The sequence below is a fragment of the Uranotaenia lowii genome, chromosome 3 (genome assembly GCF_029784155.1).
Source record: "Uranotaenia lowii strain MFRU-FL chromosome 3, ASM2978415v1, whole genome shotgun sequence".
Classification (NCBI taxonomy): Eukaryota; Metazoa; Arthropoda; class Insecta; order Diptera; family Culicidae; genus Uranotaenia; species Uranotaenia lowii.
The window spans coordinates 292,125,282-292,146,525 of record NC_073693.1 but is presented as its reverse complement, the minus strand read 5'-3'; positions in this window follow the sequence as shown (position 1 = coordinate 292,146,525).

Below are 21,244 nucleotides of genomic sequence, written 5' to 3'. Positions count from 1 at the left end.
ACATGATTATTGAAAAAACTCTTCCTGAAATGTTTTTAAAAACTAATCTTTTTTATTTCCATACTGTTTTTTCAATTTTTTAAATAAATCTACCGAATTTTATTGTACAGTTTTTTTTTTCAATTTTATAATCAACTTGCCGGATTTTTTTTAATCAAACTTTTTAAATTTTTAAGACATATTTTTAACAATTGTTTCCTTGTTTTTAAATTCTAAATTTTCGTGTTCTTCAACCATAAGCCTTAAACTCCAAATTTTTAATAAAAAAAACATAATTTCAACCTTCTGTTCTTTCAGGACTCAATATTTTAATCAAAAGAGACAAAATACTCTTTTGGTATTGTTATTAATTTTATCTAAATTTGAATTTTGAAAACCCCCCCGGAAGGGTCCATCGCACGGGCCTGACTGGTCACATTTTTTGTACTTCAAAGTTATTTTTTCGTTCTAAATAGTCACTATTTGGTCACTTTTTTCGGTCCTCAAAGTCACTATTTGGTCACTTTTTTTCAAATTTTGGTCACTAAAGTCCCTACTATTTCATTGTCAAACCGCTACCAGCCCTGTAAAGGCAAAAGAAATAGCACTCGCTTCTTTTTTAGACATTGAAGGGGCATTCGACAACGCATCTCACACTTCAATCGAAACAGCTATGAAAAGACGAGGGTGCCACTCGGCAATTGTTAACTGGACTAGTGCGATGCTAATAAACAGAACCATTTATGCAAGCTTGGGAGGACTTACAATCAAAGCCACACCAACGAAGGGATGTCCCCAAGGCGGGGTTCTATCACCGTTGTTGTGGTCCTTGATAATGGACGACCTCCTAAACAAACTTGTATCCATGGGATTTGAAGTTATTGGCTTTGCAGACGACGTAGTCATTATAGTTCGGGGAAAACATGAGAATGTGCTGTCTAATAGAATGCAAACTGCACTCAACTACGCACTATTTTGGTGCAGGGAAGAGGGACTAAACATAAACCCTTCCAAAACTACTGTGATAGCCTTCACTAGGAGACGAAAAATTACACTAAAACCTCTAACATTAGATGGGGAAGTGTTAAACCTCGAATCACAAGAGAAATATTTAGGCATAGTACTAGACTCAAAGCTATCATGGAACCCACAGATAGAGCATGTAATCGCTAAGGCTACAACAGCTCTATGGGTCTGCCTCAAAGGAGTAGGGAAAAAATGGGGACTACAGCCGAAAATTATCTACTGGATATTTGCAGCTATTATAAGACCCAAGATCTCTTATGCCTCCTTAGTATGGTGGACCAAAACTATGCAAATTACGGCCCAGAAAAAACTAGCGAAGCTCCAAAGACTAGCAACGCTAGCTATAACTGGCGCAAGGCAAAGCACACCGAATGAGGCTCTAAATGCACTACTAAATATTCTGCCTCTACATCAATTCATTGAGTTAGAGGCGGAACGTAGTGCCTTGAGACTCTCCAAACACAAAACTCTCTATGAAGGAGATCTTACAGGACACCTCAAAATCCTAAAGAAATTTAAATTGAACTCACTTATTGTGAAAAATGATGACTGGATGGAGCCCATTTTCAACCTAGACATACCATACAATATATCTATCAATGATAGGGACGTGTGGGAGTCAGGTGGACCTGCGGTTCCTCCCAGATCGATCCTATTCTTCACTGATGGGTCAAAAATGGATAACTGGGGCAGGGGTTTTCGGACCCAGACTCAGGATCTCAATTCCTATGGGAAACTGGCCAACAGTATTCCAAGCTGAAATTCAAGCAATTCTAGAATGCACTTTAGCCTGCTTGAAAAGGGGATACAGGTACACAAGTATCTGCATGTTCTCTGACAGCCAGGCTGCTCTCCGAGCACTAAGTTCGTTCACATGTTACTCCAAACTAGTTTGGGAGTGTACAGTTGCACTAAGAAACCTGGCCATAAGGAACAGAGTATCTTTATTCTGGGTACCAGGCCACTGCGGTATCCTAGGGAACGGAGAAGCAGACCAACTAGCTAGGGAAGGATCTCAGGGACTGTTGATTGGACCTGAACCTTTCTGCGGAGTATCGAGAAGTGCCTTGACTATGGAGCTCAAGAACTGGGAAAGCACCACTATTGTTTCCAACTGGAAAACAGCGGAGGGAGCAACTCAGGCAAAAAGATTCATTGAACCAAGCGCACGACTCTCAAAAAACATGTTGAACTTAAGTAAGCACGAACTAAGTACTTACACAGGTCTCTTGACCGGACATTGTCCAACAAAACAGCATTTCAAAAGGATAAACATTATCCAAAGCGACGACTGTCGGTTCTGCGGGTTCGAAAAAGAAACTGCAGAGCATCTTCTATGCAACTGCTGCGCCCTCCTAAATAGGAGAGAGCGTGTACTTGGGGCAAAGTTAATAAGCGCACAAGACATATGGTTGCATATCAGCCCTAAGAAGGTTATATCATACATCTTTGATATCATACCCGATTGGGATAAAATGCTTAGTCAGCAATCAACTGTCACTCCAATCAATAGTGCAGGTGAACCTGACAGCATATAGTAACGCGGGGTAAACACCACAATAGATCAACTACTGGTCGCAGTGGGCTCTCCCCTACAGGAAAAAAAAAGTATTTAAATTTGGATAAATTTTGAAGTATGAGAAAATTTTATTGGATGTTTATTTAGCTTTTTTGCTTTTTGTAGTTCAAGAAAAACTACATTAAAATCACTATTTTTGACGTCAAGTTAAAAAATTTCGATTATTTTCAATTAGAATAAAGGTTGATGATATTTTATGCCTTTTTTCATAACTAGTAAAGAGAAAAGTTAATTTTTGAGTGTCAGTTTGAAAATTTAAAAGAAAAATTTCGCTCAAAATTGCTCCTGATTATTAAAAATGTCTCACCTAGATTTTTTTTAAAAACCGACTTTATTCACTTCAGAAAACTTGAATGAGTTAATATTTTCATCAAAAATTTCGGTGCACGGTTGAAGTTGATTTCAGTCTATAGTGTTATGGTTAGAGTTATTGGATTGCATGAATGAAATATTAGCTAGGTTTCGAAATATAACTCGAAATCATTGTTAATTACTGATTCGACTAAGATTGTAACGCAGAAATTTTGTATGTAGAATAAAAGTAAGCGAAACTAATAATGTTAACAGACATTTGGAACTTCTTATCAGCTTCGTGTTTAAAGTTTGTTGCATTGATGATTCATCTTAATCACCCTAATGTAGAGATGAGATGAAAGATATGCAAAAAAAAAATAAAATCAACTTTAATATAATTAAAATAAAATAATAGTTGTATCGGACAACACTGAAGATAAATAACATAAAATAATTTTTTATGACAATGTTTGTTATTTTCGCAACACTATGCAAAACGAAACAAACAAATTCAATCATTGATCTATTCTAGTGAGAGATAGACGTATCTGATTGAATCTCGGAGTTAAGATTCATAAGAATCGTAAAATCTCCACAATGGCGTAGTTTGTAGGCTGATCACAGATTTGCAAGGCTGATGCTCAGATTCAAGGTTGCCGAAAAAAATCTGTGTTTTGACCAAAAAAAAACTGACTATGTGTGATTTTACCCAAAAATTCTGTGGCGGTTTTCTGTGATGCTTTTTCAAAAAAAAAAAAAGAAATTATTAAAAGTTTTTGTCAAATTGCGTCATTTTTACATTTAACTAAAGAAAAATCCATTATCAAAGCCAATTTGAATCATATTTTTTTCCAATTTAAAGATAAATATACAAAATTTATATTGACACGAGAAATTGAATTTTGAAAAAACGTCCCTAATATAAAATTTCTGTGAAATCTGTGAAGATTCCTAAAATTCTATGTTCTGTGACATAGATTCTGTGACGTTAATTGGCTCAAAATTCGGTGAAATTATAGATTTTTCTATGATTTCGGCAACCTTGCTCAGATTGTTTAGAAATGGTTCCGGCTCCGGTAAACTACTATCTCCCACAAAGGTCAGGCAAATAGAATTTCGCTGCAGCATTTTTTTTTACTTTTCGACAGAAAACTGGGAACTTTTTGTAAAGAGTTGTAAACTTGTGCTGGAACCAAACAAAATCAACAAAACTATTGTTTTTATAGATGAAGCATGCTCAGTTTAGTGAAACTTGTAAACCTGTCCAATGCAACACTCTCTGAAAGACTTAACAAAAAGCTTTAATAATGATCATTTTTATGAAACAAAACTTTAACCTGCTTACTGATCGGCGATTTAATCAGACCAATTTGACAGTTGAGCGCTTTTTTTCATTTTTTTCTGTTTTCCAGCCCTGGTCTCTCCCAAGAATAGATAAATGACTAGCTTTGTTTTATTTGTTTTGCCTAGTGTTGCCAAAATAACAAACGTTGCCATAGAAATTTGTTTTATTTTATTTATCTTCAGTGTAGCCGAATCAGAACAAACAATCTTCAGAAGTTGCCTTAAAAATCTGCGCTTCCTTAGTTAATACATCTTTTTCCACTGGAAGGTCAAATTACAACGAACAATCAGCAGCAGCTGCCTTAAAAATCTGCGCTTCCTAAGCCAATCAGTCCTTTTCCACCGCAAGGCCAAATCACAACAAACAATTAACAGCAGCTACCTTAAAAATCTGCGCTTCCTAAGCCAACACGTCTTTTTCCGTCGTAAGGCAAATCATAACAAACAATCAGCAGCAGCAGTCTTAAAAATCTGCGCTTCCTAAGCCGATACTTCTTTTCCACCGGAAGGTCAAATCAAAACAAACTATCATCAGCAGCAGCATTAAACATCTGCGCTTCCTAATCCAATATGTCTTTTTCCACTGGAAGGCAAATCATAACAAACAATCATCAGCAGCAGTTTTAAAAATCTGCGCTTCTTAAGCCGATATGTCTTTTCTCGCCGGAAGGCCAAATCAAAACAAACAATCATCAGTAGCATCCTTAAAAATCTGCGGTTCCTAAGCCAATCAGTCTTTTTCCACCGGAAAGCAAATCAAAACAATCAGCAGCAGCAGTCTTAAAAATCTGTGCTTCATAAGCCAATACGTCTTTTTCCACCGGAAAACAAATCAAAACAAACAATCAGCAGCAGCAGTCTTAAAAATCTGCGCTTCCAAAGCCAATACTTCTTTTCCACCGGAAGGTCAAATCAAAACAAACTATCATCAGCAGCAGCATTAAACATCTGCGCTTCCTAATCCAATATGCCTTTTTCCACTGGAAGGCAAATCATAACAAACAATCATCAGCAGCAGTTTTAAAAATCTGCGCTTCCTAAGCCAATAGGTCTTTTCTCACCGGAAGGCCAAATCAAAACAAACAATCATCAGAAGCATCCTTAAAAATCTGCGGTTCCTAAGCCAATCAGTCTTTTCCCACCGGAAGGCAAATCATAACAAACAAGCATCAGTAGCATCCTTAAAAATCTGCGGTTCCTAAGCCAATCAGTCTTTTTCCACCGGAAACCGAATCAAAACAAACAATCAGCAGCAGCAGTCTTAAAAATCTGTGCTTCATAAGCCAATACGTCTTTTCCCACCGGAAAACAAATCAAAACAAACAATCAGCAGCAGCAGTCTTAAAAATCTGCGCTTCCTATGCCAATTAGTCGTTTTCCATCGGAAGGCCAAATCAGAACAAACAACATCTTTAGAAATCTGCGCTTCCTAAGCCAATGCGTCTTTTCCCACCTGAAAGACAAATCCAAACAAACAATCATCAGCAGCAACCTTAAAAATCTGCGCTTTCGAATCTTTCCGTTTTATTTACCGGAGGAACAAACAATCTGCGCTTTTCCAGCCTCTCCGTCTTATTGGGCACCACTTTCTTTCGAAACCGTCTCAGTAAAAAACGAACCGAGCACGAAGGCACCAACATATCCTTCCGCGGGTTATGCGGATAGCGTCCGCACTCTACACTAGTGATTGTTAATTCCACCGGCAATCTTCAATACACGAATTGCCTCCCCTCAATACGCAGATAGAAAATGTTGAAGAGCATCGTCGATGATGAGCATCTCGCAAAACCAGCAACTTCTTTCAACCATCGGAAATCAGACACGTGCTAACCGCAGCGTAGCTGAATATTTATCGGAAGATGAACTCTTTTAGCGAGCTTCTCCTTCCAATCTTGATCCTCGGCAGAAGTCGTTGTCCAGCTTGGCTCTGGAATGAGGTCAGGCTGGCAACTAACCGTAGCCTAAACAACCTTCCCCAAAGTGACAGAACGCCCTTGCAGCACTTGCCGCATGCTGACTGCAGCGTAGCACAACACCACTAGAGCAAACCTCTCGGCGATCAGCTTCATCCAAGCTCCGTTTCGGGCTAATCTCTCGGCTGGACTGGACCACTTCTATCTGCGCTGATCAATCTCGGCTTCGGATCCCTGAAAGTCCTTCTTCCGGTCGTCAGCAAAAAAAACTCACGCTACTATCCGCAGCGTAGCTCGAGACGGCATCGAAAGTAACCCCCTCGGAACCTACCTAGCCGTTTTCGAACTTCAGTGGCCCCGCTAGATGTTTTATGCGCTGGTTGGCTCCTGTGGCTGATGAACTTCTCTGTCCTGTCTTGAGTGATGGTACAATTGCTAACCGCGAGTCTTGAGAGACCCCTTCTCGCGCTAACCCTGTCTTCCAATCTAGAAGTATCTGAGCTCATAACCTGTTGAAAGCGTAGGTTTCAGGCAGTGGTGGAATAGAGTTATCGTTTATTTTATTTGCTATCTCAGTAAGGTCCTTACAGTAGCTACACTCTACACTAGTGATTGTTTCTTCCAACAGCGACCGTCAATACGCGAATTGCACATCGTGGATTTCAACAGTTCGTAAGGTAGAAAAATCATTTTGCAACTTAGCAAGATTATTCTTTCGTAGCTGACGTTGGGTGATTAGAAGCGACGTTGCATGTAGTATGAAAGGATTTCTTCGCATCTCTGTATACGTGAAACATTTAAAACGAAACGTCGAAGTCGAAGTGCTCGGAGTAGCGGTTAAATGTTCAATTAACACCAATAAAGACTGATTGACCCTCGTAATTGTTCTGACGAAAAGGAACAAAGAACTGGAGATTTCGGAGGTCGTAGAGCATATCGTATATAGAGGCGCTAGATGGCTTCGATGCGTTCGGAGCCATTTAGATTATAGGGACTCCAAACCGTAGTGCAGTAAAGACTCTACAAGCAGTAGACGTCTCTGAACTTTTGGCCGTGCGGAATAGAAGACCCAAGCATCTTGAGGCCTTGTCAACGAAGTAGTAAGTGTGAATCTTGAAATTCCTCCGTTGATCAAAAATCACATCTAGATCCTTCACGTATTCGACACGACTAATTGGTTCATGACCAAGACAATACTCAGTTGACAATGTGTTCCGTTTACGTGAAAACGAAATAACTGCTCATTTACTGCGATTCAGGGACAAGCAACAGACATCTCTCCAAGTGGCGAAAGTGTTCTACTGGCTTTGTAAAAAGTTAACATCACCAAGGTCGTTGATAGGATAGTACAATTTCAGATCATGAGCATATGTCAGTTTGGTTCCGCCGAGTAGCAACAGCACATCGTTAAAATATAGCAGAAAGATTATTGGCTAAATGGCTTCCTTGAGGCACTCCGGGTGAAGCGGGGAATTGATCGGACACAGATTCATCCAAACGGACTGTGAGCTTCTTCCTGCCCAATAACTGCGGAACCAGCTCAATAAAGACTCACAGATTCCCATGCGTTTGAGTTTAGATTTCGCTATATCCTGTTTCACCTTGTCGAATATAGCTGATAGGTCAGTGTAGATGACATCGGTTTGAAATCCCTTAGCAAAGTTGTCTTGTAAACGTCAACAAGTTAGTGGTCGTAGAGCGCTTGGGCAAAAAACCCGAGCTGATCATTTGGAAAATAAGATTTACATAACAGGAAGATGGGATCCTAGACGATGAGCTCAAACAGTTTAGCGGTCGCACACAAAACTGAAATTCCGCGATATGTAGTTGCGGTCTTATGATCGAAAAATATGCATGACGACAAACCAGGTTCTGTCCGTTGATTCTTCATATACCGCCAAAAATGTATGGGTCTGGCTCTGAAACTTCGTTATACTTAACCAATGGTGCAGGAGCCGGTTCGATCACGGTTAATCTCAAGGATCCATGGGACTCAGATCGAGCATACGGCAATTTTCATTCTCAACGCTATTGATTTGGTGGAGAGTTGCTGTGCTAAAAGAATCGAGAATTGTGTTCGAAGATAACGTACTTGAGGATCTAACAGCCACCTTGTGAAGCATACTATTTTAGTCCTGGCAGGTTGAAGTCACCAATAAGCAGAATGTCGCCGTCAGGACAGGTGAGAGAGCAAATTTTCGCAAGACCACGAGAACAGGTTTCCACGTATGAAGTAATTCTGAAACGGTCAGGGGGTATTTAGGTACACTGCTCCTGACCGTAAAGCTTCCGGAAATCGAGATCGACACGGACGCACACAGATTTCATGTCGTTCAATAATTCACCGTCGATAAGAACGGCAGGAAACAAAAAAATAAACAATTAACTAGAAAAAACTGTCAAAACAAATTAATAATTTAACTAATCAGCGTGATTAACCTGCTTTCGTAAATTTGCTATCGAAAAGAGATAGCCCTTTTGATATTGATAATTTTACCAAAACAGTTCATTGTTTCATCAAACAAAAATTACAAATATGACAGGTTTCTTGGAAATCTAAGCTGTCCGTATTACATTCAAGCTCAGGAAGATTTCTTTTGGAACTGTTCAGTACTGAGTAAGCTCCTGGGAATAATTTCACTGAGATCTGAACCGGAATTTTATATCGCACAATGAGAAGTTATTTTCTGCTCAACAAAGCTAAGAAAACATCCCATCTGCATTGGTTCAACTTTCTGAATTTTTCTCCGCAAACTTTTTGATACTTTCTCCCGACAAGTTTTGCCCAACCATATAACTTGGTAGGTAGCCTAGAAAATAACGAGAAAATAATGTTTCTGCCTCAAAAGAACGTTTAATTACCAATCAGTGCCCGTTTAATGGGAAACTCCAAATTCACCACCATCTTGGGGCTAATATAGGTATGCATATTAGCTCTTCCATCTACCATCGGCAGCAGCAGCTCTGATTTTATCGATTTTGGGGTGTACCTTTCTATGGGAAGCAATCAAGGCCATCCGAAATATACTTATAGTAGGTATGTTCAACGTAGAAGATGATGATGATGATGGTGTGAAAATGGTGTTAGTTCAATTAATTTCGGGGCCCTCTCTCGTCGAGCCTTCAATTATGTTTCGCGATTAGTTTCGGCCCAAGTCGAGTAAGTAATGCATGGCTTGACTTGGCTTAGCGCAACCGATTTCGGGGACGACGACGTAGCTCTCCTCGATGATGGCATGGAGAATGGCGGCAGCGTCGAGAGCCCAAGATTATTAACACTTTCTCCAATCAACTCTGGAGGTAACGAAAAATTTCGTTATTTTCCCAGATCAAATTCGTCCTCTTCCACTTCCTCGTCATTTCTTCTTGGAGACGGAACGGACCACGACGACAGACAGGAGATAAGCCACGTATCAGCCGTCGTAAATCGGAGAGCGCATTCCGCAGTCGGAGTTAAAATGGCAACATTTTTATGCCCATCATCTTCGTCATCGCGGGCGCGCGGATGCCTTTCGAGAAGTCTTCACCCTCTTCGTCATCGCGAGGCAGCATCAGCAGCACCTCAATTGCGAATAAATGCGCTGCTGTCGCCTCGCTGTCGAAAGTTGAAGGTACACATTAAAAGGCAGCGTCTCGGGCGTCTCAAATTACGACCCAATTGTCACGTACTCTTTGGACGACAGCTGCAGGCAGCAGCCTAGAGTAGAGTACCGACCAACTCTTCCGTGAGCAGCAGCGTCTAGAAATCGAACACTAACGAACAAGAACCCAATGCAATAATGGGGGGAAAGGGTTTGTTCAGCGTTTAATCAGGAACAGTGCTGAACATGTTTGAAGATATGAGTATGAAGTTCTGGTCTCACAAAACACACATTTCTTTAAGAAGTTTCAAAAAATAGAGGGTCGAAACAAGAAAATCGTGAATTGAATATGGAGAACTAAGACTTAGAGATGACACCTATGAGTTGAAAGTTGAGTGTTGCGAGATAAGAGTAAAGAGTAAAGAGTAAAGAGTAAAGAGTAAAGAGTAAAGAGTAAAGAGTAAAGAGTAAAGAGTAAAGAGTAAAGAGTAAAGAGTAAAGAGTAAAGAGTAAAGAGTAAAGAGTAAAGAGTAAAGAGTAAGAGTAAAGAGTAAAGAGTAAAGAGTAAAGAGTAAAGAGTAAAGAGTAAAGAGTAAAGAGTAAAGAGTAAAGAGTAAAGAGTAAAGAGTAAAGAGTAAAGAGTAAAGAGTAAAGAGTAAAGAGTAAAGAGTAAAGAGTAAAGAGTAAAGAGTAAAGAGTAAAGAGTAAAGAGTAAAGAGTAAAGAGTAAAGAGTAAAGAGTAAAGAGTAAAGAGTAAAGAGTAAAGAGTAAAGAGTAAAGAGTAAAGAGTAAAGAGTAAAGAGTAAAGAGTAAAGAGTAAAGAGTAAAGAGTAAAGAGTAAGAGTAAGAGTAAAGAGTAAAGAGTAAAGAGTGAAGAGTAAAGAGTAAAGATTTCACAGTTCAGAGTTCAGAGTTCAGAGTTCTAGGTTCAGAGTTCAGAATTCGGAGTTCGGAGTTCAGAATTCAGAGTTCTAGGTTCAGAGTTCAGAGTTCAGAGTTCAGAGTTCTAGGTTGAGAGTTCAGAGTTCAGAGTTCAGAGTTCAGAAATTAGAGTTCAGAGTTCAGAGTTCAGAGTTCAGAGTTTAGAGTTCAGAGTTTAGAGTTCAGAGTTCAGAGTTCAGAGTTCAGAGTTCAGAGTTCAGAGTTCAGAGTTCAGAGTTCAGAGTTCAGAGTCCAGAGTTCAGAGTTCAGAGTTCAGAGTTCAGAGTTCAGAGTTCAGAGTTCAGAGTTCAGAGTTTAGAGTTCAGAGTTCAGAGTTCAGAGTTCAGAGTTTAGAGTTCAGAGTTCAGAGTCCAGAGTTCAGAGTTCAGAGTTCAAAGTTCAGAGTTTACAGTTCAGAGTTCAGAGTTCAGAGTTCAGAGTTCAGAGTTCAGAGTTCAGAGTTCAAAGTTTCAGAGTTCAGAGTTCAGAGTTCAGAGTTCAGAGTTTAGAGTTCAGAGTTCAGAGTTCAGAGTTCAGAGTTCAGAGTTCAGAGTTCAGAGTTCAGTGTTCAGAGTTTAGAGTTTAGAGTTCAGTGTTTAGAGTTCAGAGTTCAGAGCTCAGAGTTCAAAGTTCAGAGTTCAGAGTTCAGAGTTTAGAGTTCAGAGTTCAGAGTTTAGAGTTCAGAGTTTAGAGTTCAGAGTTCAGAGTTCTAGGTTCAGAGTTCAGAGAGTTCAGAGCTCTAGGTTCAGAGTTCAGAGTTCAGAGTTCAAAGTTCAGAGTTCAGAGTTCAGAGTTCAGAGTTCAGAGTTCAGAGTTCAGAGTTCAGAGTTCAAAGTTCAGAGTTCAGAGTTCAGAGTTCAGAGTTCAGAGTTCAGAGTTCAGAGTTCAGAGTTCAGAGTTCAGAGTTCAGAGTTCAGAGTTCAGAGTTCAGAGTTCAGAGTTCAGAGTTCAGAGTTCAGAGTTCAGAGTTCAGAGTTCAGAGTTCAGAGTTCAGAGTTCAGAGTTCAGAGTTCAGAGTTCAGAGTTCAGAGTTCAGAGTTCAGAGTTCAGAGTTCAGAGTTCAGAGTTTAGAGTTTAGAGTTTAGAGTTTAGAGTTTAGAGTTTAGAGTTTAGAGTTTAGAGTTTAGAGTTTAGAGTTTAGAGTTTAGAGTTTAGAGTTTAGAGTTTAGAGTTTAGAGTTTAGAGTTTAGAGTTTAGAGTTTAGAGTTTAGAGTTTAGAGTTTAGAGTTTAGAGTTTAGAGTTTAGAGTTTAGAGTTCAGAGTTTAGAGTTCAGAGTTAGGAGTTGAAGTTGATTTGAATCATAAAAACTAGAGTTTCCCAAAAGACCCGACTTTTGAAAAAGTTTTGCGCTGCAGGCCAAAACTGATCCTTGGCCTAATACATAATCTTATGAAAAATTTAATCGGATGAAGGGAAATTGTCGCTCAACTAACCTAAAGTTTGTATGTAATTTTGAGTATATTTGTTAGGGAGAAACATTAAAAACCAGTTTTTTATCAATAAATTTGGGTCCCTCCGACCGATTTCTTTCGAATGCGATCTCGAATATCCTACAAAAGTATTCGGATTTCAATTTTTAGATATCAACAAAATTCAGAAATGTTTTAGAATAAATCTATTAAAATTAAAGAAATCAAGAAAAAAATCGGATTTGAAAATATATTTGAAGTCTCATTGAATTTCATTTTAGGCACAAAAATTTTTTATTTTTTTCTGGTTTATGAGCCATACCAAGGTTTCCAAAAACTTTTCCGCTACAACTCTTGAGCTTGAACTCGCGGACATCAGCTCAAGAGGCTACTGACTGCCAACTGAGCTATATCATGAGTCCATAAAAAGTATTGATTTTCATTTTTTGCGTGTGAAATATGAGGTATATGCAAGCAAATAAACAAATATGAAATATGAGATATAAGATATGAGGTATGAGATATGAGATATGAGATATGAGATATGAGATATGAGATATGAGATATGAGATATAATATTTTAGATTTGAGATATGAGATGTGAAATGTGAGATGTTAGATATGAGATATGAGATATGAGATATGAGATATGAGATATGAGATATGAGATATGAGATATGAGATATGAGATATGAGATATGAGATATGAGATATGAGATATTAGATATGAGATATGAGCTGTGAGCTGTGAGATGCGAGATGTTAAATGTGAAATGTGAAATGTGAGATATGAGGTATAAGCAAGCAAACAAACAAATGTGAGATATGAGATATGGGATATGAGATGTGAGATATGAGATATGAGATATTAGATGTGAGATTTGAAATGTGAAATATGAGATGCGAGATATGAGATATGAGATATGAGATTTCAGATGTGAGATGTGAGTTGTGAGATATGAGATGTGAGATATGAGATGTGAGATGTGAGGTGTGAGATATAAGGTATTAGGTATGAGATATGGGATATGAGATATGAGATATGAGATTTGAGATTTGAGATATGAGATATGAGATGTGAAATGTGAGATGTGAGATGTGAGATATGAGATATGAGATATAAGGTATGTAATATGGAATATGAGATATGAGATATGAGATATGAGATATGAGATGTGAGATGTGAGATGTGAGATGTGAGATGTAAAATGTGAAATGTGAAATGTGAAATGTGAGATATAAGGTAGAAGCAAGTAAGCAAACAAATATGAGATATAAGATATGAGATATGAGATATGAGATATGAGATATGGGATATGAGATATGAGATGTGATATATGAGATATGAGATATGAGATATGAGATATGAGATATGAGATATGAGATATGAGATATGAGATATGAGATATGAGATATGAGATATGAGATATGAGATATGAGATATGAGATATGAGATATGAGATATGAAATATGAGATATGAGAGATGAGATATGAGATATGAGATATGAGATTTGAGATATGAGATATGAGATATGAGATATGAGATATGAGATATGAGATATGAGATATGAGATATGAGATATGAGATATGAGATATGAGATATGAGATATGAGATATGAGATATGAGATATGAGATATGAGATATGAGATATGAGTTATGAGTTATGAGTTATGAGATATGAGATTTGAGATATGAGATGTGAGATATGAGATATGAGATATGAGATATGAGATATGAGATATGAGATATGAGATATGAGATATGAGATGTGAGATATGAGATTAAGATATGAGATATGAGATATGAGATTTGAAGTATGAGATATGAGATATGAGATATGAGATATGGGATAGGAGATATGAGATATGAGATTTGAGGTATGAGATATGAGGTATGGGACGTGAGATATGAGATTTGAAATATGAGATATGAGTTGTGGAATACAAGGTATGAGATATGAGATGTGAGGTATGAGATATCATTGTTAGAGTTGTTATGTGGGATATGATTAATGTGATTAGCACCATTAAATGAGATAAGATATAGAAAATTGGGTTTGAAAACCCTTCGAATTTTGAAACATATTGTTTTTAATGATACCTTAGTCGCACTAGAGTAGAAAGTGCACTAACTTGGTGACGAAAGATTGAAGAGAAGAAAAAAACTGTTTTAGTTGAAAATTAGCAATAATTTTTTTTTACAGTAACCTGGATGCTACCAATTTTCAATATTTTCTTACATATGATCTCTTGGTTTTTTTTTAAAATATTGTTATGTAATTGAATTTGGTAATCTTTCATTTAAAAATCAACCTTACGGAACGTACCCAACTGACTGGCCAGCACTGTAAGCAGCCCACCATCCCTCATCCCCGATTTCTCTCTTGGTTACTTAGTCTCCCCAAGTCGCCCGAGACAAATCGTTGATGGTGTTTATTCGTTGTTCGAAATCAGCTAGCAAGCAAGCAAGCAACCATTTTCTCACGTCCGCCGAAAGTTAATCTTTCACTTATTCTCAATAGCGGCCTTAATTGTCTTGATGCTTGCCTAGCTAGCTAGTAGCGCTTGGAGCGATGTTTCCCCTGCCTTCTACCAAATATATGGCCCAGGCTAGGAAACTTGGTGGGCTATAGGAAGAAGTTTTTGCCCGTTCATCCAGTTCTGCTACGGTGTGTGTCTTCTTACGAGAGTGCCCCCTAGGTCTTGTCGGATCCCTCGTCTGCCACCTTTTGGGAAGCCACGTGGCCATCCACCGGTGACGGTAAAACGGAAACGGGAACGGAAAGGGGGGATGATACTTTCGATTTGCTGTCGCTTGGCAAGTGGAATTCCCTCCCCCACCTTGGACAACAACAATCTGACTGATCGCGCAGGAAAACTCCCCCGCAAGCTCATGTTTCTATAAACGGGGCCCTCGCGCGCGCCTTCGATGATGGTTTGGTTCGCGCGTACAAAACGAGACGCGCCCAACAACAAATCCATTCCATATTCCATGCTTTCGAAGTGAGTCAGAAGGGCCATAAGAAGAGGACCCCCGACGAGTGCGGGTAATGCGGCCAACCCGAACGAAAGAGGGAACCTCGTCCAAGAGCAACAACGGCGTGGAATCGAGCAGTGGGCAAATAAATTATTCATCCAGTGATTACGGGCTTAACTCAATCGACATTTGACACTAAAAAGACACTCGAAGCGGCCAATGGCTGACTGATGGCGAGGGGTCGGAAGAAGACTAGGGTAATATCATTAATGGTTGTCGTCTTTCTTCAGTTGAGTCTTCTGTGAACCAACATAACAGAGAGAAACGAGACGGCTGAGAGAATTATTAAATGCAGAATATTAACGGTAATGAACTGTGCGCTGTCGGCGTAGAAATTGCTGATTTGTTGTGAACGAAACCCAACAACAGCTCAGATTTTGGAAAGCGCGCTCGCCCCATCATTGGATCCATTACCTTTATTTTCATTCATTACCCAGTGCCAACCCTTGGGCTAGAGCGAATGAACCAACGAACGCTTCGTTGAAATAAACAAAGCACTATTAATGCCCGATCCGAACGAGCCTGGGGGGGAGGGGGGGGGGGGGAAACGTAGTTATTTTGCCGCGTCGAACCGAGATTTCATGAAAATTGAAATAGATTTTTAATTGCCTAGTTAAATCTGGGCAACACTACTAGTCCTCTCCTCTCAAGTGGAACAACATCGGCAGTTAGGGTTTTTATGTTCCCTTAAGGGGGGGGTAGGGTCTAACGCTTTCAAAAAATCGATTTTTTTATTTTATTATTTTCTTATTGTAAAACATTTCAAGAATGTTGTGTCAAATTTTCAAGTCAATTGAAGCAAAACTGTAGAAGTTATAGGCCTTTATCTCCTCCTATCTAATACTGCAAGAAAGCAAGAGCAGAAACTTCAAACGCGTTTTTCTCGAAAGCACATTTTTAAAGTCCGTGGACATCGTCATTTGAAAACTACTTATCCGATTCTTTTCAAATTTGGAACATATTTTCTACATATAAAATACCAGACCCCAACGATTTTCTTTTTTGATTTTTTTACTTTGGGGAGATTTTAGAGGTGAAAAACGGCGGATTTTTAAGTGAAAAATCGTAGTTTTTACTTCAAACAGCCACAAAAATTTCATAAAAATATTTTTAAGTTAAATAAAAACGTTGGGGTCCAGAAAAACATCTATTAAAAATATTTTGCTCTGATTTTTTGACTTCAGATGATTCTGTGCTGAGATACAGTGTCCACCGCAAATCCTGTTTTCTAAAAGGCATCCTCGAAAGTGCTCCGTCACCGGCTCATTTTTCAATATTTTTCTACGAAAAAAAATACTAAATGTTCTTTTAACAATGCTTTGTATAATGCAAAAAATTTGAATACATTTGTTTGAACGATAGCTCTAGAAAAAAAATCGTGAAAATGGTGTTTTTTTTATACCCGTTAGACCCTACCCCCCCCTTAATAACATAACAAATATTTTAGTCAATCTTCCCCAAGTCCGTTGAGTGCGTGTAAGGTTGCAATTCGGGAAATCATATTCGTTTCTAATAGAAAGAAGCTTTTAGAAGCAGAAGATTTGCTCATGAATAAGTTAACATCGCATAAAGATTTGTTTTGATTTCAATTCGAGAACCGACGAGACTCGCGGGAAAGATTCTAAAATCTAATTGGTTCAGTTTCAAAAATGTTTGTTATGAGATTTGGCATTGCAACTAAGACAGGAAATACGGAGAGCAGGAATTTTGATGTTTTCAACCTTTTTCCATTGTTCCTATAGTCGAACTATGAAATTACCGTGATACGATCGTCATATGCTTTCAACATTGCAATATTTGTATGTGAAAAAGTGCATATAACATTGACATCAGCATAACACTTAGAAAAAAAAGTAAAAATATTGCGTGTATAGTGTTTTACGGTCGCCATGGTTCATGATGTTTGTTCACTAAAAATTTCTGAAAAGGGATCAGGCTACACAGCGGGCCATGTTTGACTTTTTCTATTCAAAGTTTGCACATGTACAGTACCGTTCATAATTGTATAGAAATTGGAAACATGCGCACTGTCACTTCGACTTTGAACTTCCATAACTTTTCGCTCTGATGATATTTTTTGATCAATTTTTTTGCGTTAGATAGATCAACTATCAAACTATTAGGGGAACTGGGTATAAAATGCGCAGTCGGGACAAGATGCGCCACCATCAGTATTTCACTAAACAAACATAGTTCAACATTTCTGAAAATGCCAGTTTGTTCTATTTACACTTTTATGCGTTTATAAACATTTGCGGACCTTCTCAGTTTTCTAAATAGCGTAAATTTGACGAAAAAAGAAAACAAAATTTTTTGGGAGCTTTTCTTGCAATTTTTCAACTTTTCTCGTAAGGAATTACGGCATCTATCAGCAAAACATTTACCTGGCATCTGTACTAATGATGAACATTGGTCTTGACAATCATCACTCAACGAAAAATTTCCTTATTCAATTATTTTTTCTATTATTTTTATCTATTTTTAATAAGCATGTCTAGGCAGGGCAAAACGCGCCATGTCCGTTTATCTTTAAGCATGTTTCATATTTGTTAAAATTTATATGCAGTTCTCATCACAGTAATTTAAAGGATATATATATATGTTGAATTGGAAAACATAACTTGAATATAAACAAATATATTTAAAATTCCTAAATTTAATAAACATTTAATCAACTATTCACAAGAACGTCAGTATATCTGGCAGCACTGCGCGTAGCAATACATTTTTCCATCTGTGAAGTAGAAAAGAAGTGTTTTTACCTGGCAAACACTTTCGGAGGCCCTTGAATTAATAAACACTTATTAATCGTTAAAAGGCGCGTTTGGGTACACACATATGCGCGCTTTGCCCCAAACGAAATGAAAATCATACTTTAGAAAGCCTTTCAAAATTTAACGATTAAGACGTATATAATTGGTATAAGTGTTCCTGTTTGTATATTTCTGGTGAAGAACAGTCCCCTTTTCAAAACTATTGTCGAATTTACTGGATTGCATTCTTCATTTACGAGTAATGAAAGATTCTTCTTAACGTGGGCGTCTTACCCCCAGTTCCCCTATATCACTAAATTGGAGCTTTCTGAAGTTTGTGTGGCCTGAGAAACAGTAATTCTACGAAAATCGGACTTTTTGGACTTTTCTCATTCAAACTGCAATATCTCTGAAACTACGCTACATTTTTTATTGAAATTTTGCACGGTGATTTTTGAAATATAAAGCTAGCATGTTTGAAGTTTTCGAAAAGTTCTATCGATGAGATCAAAAGTTACGCGAGGTGCAATATTTCAGGCATGGATCTAGAAATGTGATTTCTATAGAATTTTTGACGAATGTTTCCATAGGAAAATCATATTCTCTGTTTAACAAACAGTAAATCTATTTCAACCGAAAAATCAAAACAATATCACGAGATTCTGATTTCAGAACACAAATGATTCATTTATTCCATTTTTTCTTTTCTTCATTGCTTTCGCCAAACATTTTTTGTCTGATTGGTGGAGGAAACGAATTTGTTCTCATGAATCGTCCAAAATTCTATAGAAATCGCATTTCTATGTTCATGCCTGAAATATTGCACCTCGCGTAACTTTTGATCTCGTCGATAAAACTTTTCAAAAACTTCAGACATGCTAGCTTGATATTTCAACAATCACTGTGCAAAATTTCAATAAAAAATGTAGCGTAGTTTCAGAGATATTGCAGTTTGAATGAAAAAAAGTCCAAAAAGTCCGATTTTCGTAGAATTACTGTTTCTCAGGCCACACAAACTTCAGAAAGCTCAAATTTAGTGATATAAAAGTGTGATAGTTGATCTATCTAACGCAAAAAAAAAAAATGATCAAAAAATATCATCAAAGTGAAAAGTTATGGAAGTTCAAAGTCGAAGTGACATTGCGCGTGCTTCCAATTTCTATACAATTATGAACGGTACTGTAACAACTTCCTTCAAAAAATGCGAAACAACTTCAGTTCAAATAACACATTTAATGCGTGTTATGTAGCTAGAAAAAAATGGGTTGGTTTATATGAAAGTTTTGCTTTTAGAAGCAGAAACTTTAGTCAAAATTATATAAACGTAACGTCTAGATTATTCTTTAGTAAGGTTGCAAAACCAGTCACGAGTTCTAAGAGTATGATTCTAAATTTCAATTAGCTCAAAGGCGACCACTGCAAAAAATAACTTTTTGCTCCCATATGTTTTAAGATGCCTCTTGGGTCACCAAGCAATAGTGTGAAATTTGAAATGATTTGGTTGATTCCTGAGTTAGCGCAACGGGTTTAAATTTTGTGTGGGAAGTTGTATGGAAAAAGCTATTTTTGCACATTAAATCGTCCAGAAAGTTCAAATGAGCTTGAAATGAATTTTGTCTTTGATATTTGGTTTTGACTATTTTTAAGCTTCATTTTTGGCTAGCATGACATGCAGCTAAGCATTTCATGAAAAAAGCTTAGCCATTTCAAAATAAAAAATCTTAATCCATTGAAAGGTATTTGAAAATGGCAGACTTTAAATAATTTCATTGATTTTTTTTTAATTACTGACTAAGCAAAGCAGTTTTTTGAGATTTTTTATTCACGTCCTACGGTAACACAGCTTTAAAATAAGCAGTCAATAACGCTAAAATAAAAAAAAATGGAAAGATTTTTTTTGTATAACATCAAGTATCTTTTCTGGGGTATAAGGTAGGTTTGTGTTTTGAATGAAAAATGTTGTTTTCCCATACAAATTTTCATACATCCATCCACCGTTGAACTGATTCTGGACTGAATGGATCGCTTCCAAAATTGTTATTGCTATTTCTGTCAGCAAAAACAATTAAAAAAAAGTTAAGGGAGGTGTAAAGATAAAAGAATTTTAAATTTCCATACAATACTTGCAACGGTCTAGCGACCACTCATTCGAGAAATTAGGGATTTAAAATCGGGAAAATGCGGGAAAAACTCGAAAATTATTCCAAGATATCGGGAATTTTTGGTTCAGCTGCTCTGTGCGTACAGTCAGTGACAAAAGTTAGTAACCAAGTAAAATTTTCACCATCATTTTGCTTTACCAAATGAATGTTGTATGAAAAAAGGTATACTGACTAATTGTATTTAAGTTCTTTATGAGTACCATCAACGCTGGATTAAGATGGCCCCCTGAGGAGAAAAAATTTAAAGTTTTGCTCTGAACAGTTATCAAAAATAGAAAACTTTATTAAAAGTTCAAAAGGCCTTCCAAAATATAAATTAGTTCAGGATTTGTAACTCAGCGTATGTAAAACACATATTATTGGGAAAAAATCCTCCACAGTTTGAAAATATATGTTATACATATTTTCAATTAAATCATCCTCAGTTGCCTCCATAACTGTGCTAAGGAATGCAAAGGAAACATACACAAATTTTCATAAGTTATAGAATATTTAGTAGGAAAACATACATTGGAGATAACAATTTAATTCACATTAGATAGTACTCTAAACAAGTGATATGTGAGGCCCTTAGAGCCAAAGATAAGTGCATCAAAGTTTTTGAGAAAACGCGCTTCAAAGTTTTCATTTTGCTCTCTCAAAAAGTTGAAAAATTGTAAATCTAAAAAATGTTTGTTTTTATTATCGACTTTTTTCGGCGAATAAATACCTACAAAATTACTTGCCAGTTGGTCCGGACGTTTCGAGCTACTTTTGGCGTTTCACTCCTCTTCAGCGGACCTTAAATTAAATTTATTTTTCTAAAATATACCATTTAACTATACTATTTTAAATTTACTTAATCTAGCGATCGTCTGTACTACTGTTTGTAGTTATTTGTTTACTTTTGATGTTATGTTTACATTTGTCTGTCAGTGTTTTGATCCTAGGTAAAATGGAGTTGTAGGCTGACTTAAAATTTATAGAGTCCTTCTGTTTATTGACAACGTCGTAATTCAACAAATCTAAAAAATCTAAAAATTTCACCAAATATAGTTTGAAACATGAAAAATCGTTATGCATTATAAACTCAGAATTTACCATTTTTGCACTTTTACCCTTTTGGTTCTGAAGGCCTGATATGGGTTTAGCTAATGGTATAATTTTAAAGTAACGTTTCATACCTTCAAATTTTCAACAAAGTAATAAATATTTACAAATCATAATTTTTTATCACAGTTTTGAACCTGCAATTAGGGCATAT